Source organism: Carettochelys insculpta, chromosome 3 (genome assembly GCF_033958435.1).
Source record: "Carettochelys insculpta isolate YL-2023 chromosome 3, ASM3395843v1, whole genome shotgun sequence".
In the NCBI taxonomy this organism is placed as follows: Eukaryota; Metazoa; Chordata; order Testudines; family Carettochelyidae; genus Carettochelys; species Carettochelys insculpta.
Window position 1 is genome coordinate 161,111,673 of NC_134139.1, and position 3,994 is coordinate 161,115,666.

Consider the following 3,994-nt stretch of genomic DNA (forward strand, 5'->3'; position numbering starts at 1 on the left):
GTACAGCTTTGTAGCAATAAGAAATCTTGCAAAATATAGTTTCCAATCTGTCCAAGCTGAGATTTGTCAAAGCCAAAGTTCTCTGGGGCATTGAAGAATGGCATGTCAATAAGAGTCTGCAACCTTTGTTGCAATGTTCCTTCTGTTCGAAAAATTGTTGCTGTTTTCCCTCTGCTTCTGTTCTTAATCCCACTTTGACACCATGCCGCGTTTTTCTGTAAAAGATACGGACTGGCTACAGAGGTTGTTTATACACCAAAGGTACTCATCATAAGAGCCTTTGATGTTCTCCTTGCTAGAGCTGAAGTTTATTTAAATAAGGTATTTTACACATAGTTCCACCTAGTGGCTGAACAGGATAATAGGTTAGCATGCCATTATCATGAGCAACCAGCTGCTTATAATTGCCTTTCATTTCATTTTAGAAGTCGCACAAATACTGTGTTACTTTTGCCTCTTTATCCACAGTATTTTGTTTATTTTAAATCAATTGTTATGTCTACCAGATTGTGCATTGATACTCCCAGGGTATTTTTTTTAAAAAATTAACAGTTCATTGCAAGCCTGCTGTTTTATTTGAAGAGTGAATGTAAATAAATCCCAAAGAGAATTCAAAAATCACCCTCTCTTGAATGGAGAACAGCTCCCTTAAATATGTGAAATGAACTAATAGTTTCATAAGTTGAATGATTGTATAATCAGTGTTGTCACCTTCACCCACATTATCTAGTGTCTAACTCTGTGAGCAGTCCCGTGAAATCACAGGGTAGGGGAGGCGTAATCTGACCTCCTGAAGTAATTCACTGTACAGAAGGAAAGGGATGTGGGAGTACTACTTTCTCACCACCGATTTGCAGATTCTTCACAGACAGTATTTATGGAAAATGAAGGTATCTGGCTTTTCTTCATGCTATAGCTTGGTTTCTCACTTACAATATCATGGCATGGTGCTTCCTTGGCAACTAAAGAAAACACAACAAACTTCATTGAACATCCAGGCTATATATGCCAATCACAACGAGTGTCACTGAAAAGTTAATGCTTACCAATAGTTATCACTCAGAGGTAGTTGCAATATGACATTATTTCCTAGACCAGTGGCTGCAACCAAACTAGCGAGAAGAGCCATTTTTCAAATTCAGTTACAAAATCAATCCTTCAAGAACCACAATACCTGTGGATACAAGACAGTCCTTAATAAATAACATCAACCCGTGCTTTTTGTCACCTCTATTTGAAGAACAGCGCACACACAATGATTTGTACCAATTTAGAAAGTTTAAGTTACTCTCACCCCCCATCCCCAAGCTTAACCCCTCTCAGCCCTAAACGCAGGATTAACCCGCCCCATCTGGTGAATTCCTCCAGCTGACCACACACACTGCTCCTCCTCCCACTTCCTTCTCAGCAGGGCTGTGCAGAGCCAACAGGAACAGACTTAGCCACTGCCCCCCTCCCGCTGGCTCCTTCCCCTGCCTCCTTCTCAGCAGGGCTGCACAGTTCCTTTGGGGCAGACTGGGCTGCCCCTCCCCCAGCTCTCCTGCTCACTTCCCCCAACCTGCAGCTCAGGCAGCTTCCTGCCCTGCCGTACTGAAATAATGGAACTTCATTTTATTTGTTTAACGACCAGATTCCTCCCACTGCCCTGCTGGCCAGTAAACCAATTAAATTTAGTTCCATTATTTCAGTGTGGCAGGGCAGGGAGTCTCAAGAGGAGTCAGTGGCAGCAGTGTCTGGAGCGGCAAGTGGCTCCTTAAAGAGCTGCATGTGACTCTGGAGCCACAGGTTGCTGACCCCTGTCCTAGTTAAATAAGTATCATTCATTCTGTGGCATGAGAAGGAAACAAAGAGGGGTTTTTTTGTCACAGAAAGGTTTTATGGGAAAAGTTTTGCTGGCATGAGGCTAGAACAATGGGAATTATTAGATTTCCAAGACATTGTTTGCAGTGTTGTGTAGCTTTGTTGGTCTCTACTTACCAGAGAGACAAGGTGGGTGAGGTGATAAAAGATATGGCCTCATCCACCTTGTCACTAGAATTCCCAGAAGGCTGAGCTGGAGTGGTGAAAGCTCCACTATCTCAAGACAAAAAGATTACCCTGTTAACTGCCAACCACAGTGTAATGAGGTATTTACAGGAAAGTCATTAGTGGGGCATGTCTGTATAGAAAGTGTCAAATGTTATTGTAATTTATCTTCCCAGCTGATGAGAATTCTCCTTTCATGCTGTTACACTGACAGTGCAGTTAACTTAAAGTCAACCACTTGCATAAAATTATGGAAGGGTTAACACCAGCTATGCCAATCTCTTGTTTTCTTTGCACTGCTCCATCAGGCACACCCCTCAATTGCCTTAACAACGAGAACAAAGCAAAGAAAGGCCAGTTTGAACATCTTCCAAAGTACACAGTTCCTCAGCAGAGGAAACCAATATCAAGCCAATGGGTGTCTGCCCGAGCAAAGATGGAGTAACAAATCACAAAGGACAGTTGGATCTGGGTCTATGATTATTAATTGACCTTTTTTGATTTATGAGGATGATCACGGTAAAATGTTGCCCACACTGTCTCTGTTGTTCAGGCTGTGGTATCACCTAACATGAAGAGTCAAGAAATGAGAATGCAGGTGCTAAATCAGTCCCAAGAAGCAGAAAATACATGTTTCTTGCCCAGGAAGAATACAAACCATTATGTGATTAAACATTTATCATGTACCCATAAGTGAGTCCAGGCCAGGAGCTGTACAAAGCTTTTTTTTCAATCTAACCTCAAAAGCTCTGATCATTTTGTTTTAGAAAATAAAACCTAAAAGCTATGAAAATACATTAAAACTGGAACCTAAGAATCTTGCAAGATAATACCTGGTAAGAACTATTCTTCAGTACTTCATGCAGTGGATTTATACTGTGAGGGTCTGTCATGACTCATTCCCCACTCTAGCAAGATAAATGCAGAAGTGGGGGCCAGCAGAAGTACCTCCAAAACCTTATCTACCAGGTTTTGGTATAAACTTCCCCCCCAAAATCCTAAAAACCTTAGATTTTGGGGACAAAATTCACTACCACCACCCAAGTAATAATAAGAAAACCAGGGAGAGACTACTTGGGAAATCTCAGCACCAAAAGTTAAAAACCAGGACACAAACATTAACCAATACCAGGTTAATAAAAACAAAAAGAGAGAACTTTTATTATGACAACAGTGTTCATGTTGCAAGCCTCATGACTAGATGGAAGAGTTACAAAGTAAAACACATGGGGAGTCTCCACCATGGGCCTAGAACTTAGTTACAACGAGAGTAAAAGAACATTTCTAAAAAGTGCACAGACATCAGATCCCACTTCCCAAACCATAAAACAATAAAGCCTAACGGACTTATCTAAACTTTACCCTACTTACAGAAGATTGGAGGGCCTGTTGTTGGAGGGAGATATTCTGTCTCTCACCCTCATGACTGGAAAGAAGAAGAAAGACCAGAGGACAGAAAAAGGGAGGAGCCAAAAAATTCAGTTCTTACCTACATTCCTATAGGCCAACCCCACCTGGCTAAGGAGGTTAACCCTTTTACTCCCAGGCTGCTGGCTAACCCTCACGATCATGACAGAATCAAAAACCTTTGTTTCAGTTTTTTTATTTCACAACCCAAATACCCTGCATATAACAACTGAGTACCTGAATTCAGTACTTCCAGAGAATTAATTTTATAACATCACTATTTAAAACAGCCAATGGTAAAATAGACCAGAAGAGTTTATAGATTTTTTACTGTAGATACCTTGCAGATTCAGGGCTTCTTTTTCATAGGAGCCAAGATGTTGTACAAACAGATTTGCACTTCTTTCTTTGGGGGTTGAATGAACACCCATAAACCAAGCACACATACAACTTTTCCAGTTAAATCACATTCCCAGAGCCCCTTCACATGACAGCATTATCAACAACCTTATTATGAATAGTGCCACAGAGTGCTGTACTGCCTTTGATGGCAAGAAGAGAC

General features: G+C 41.2%; 1 long non-coding RNA gene across 1 annotated transcript; it reads right to left on the minus strand.

Annotated features, from left to right (window-relative positions):
- Positions 1-629: 629 nt before the first annotated feature.
- Positions 630-3,428, minus strand: LOC142010534 (uncharacterized). The gene is made up of 3 exons (XR_012644832.1): positions 3,397-3,428; positions 1,047-1,174; positions 630-962 (listed from the first exon to the last, which is right to left on the minus strand). It is a non-coding gene; the product is annotated as an uncharacterized LOC142010534 (long non-coding RNA).
- Between the last annotated feature and the right edge of the window lie 566 nt (positions 3,429-3,994).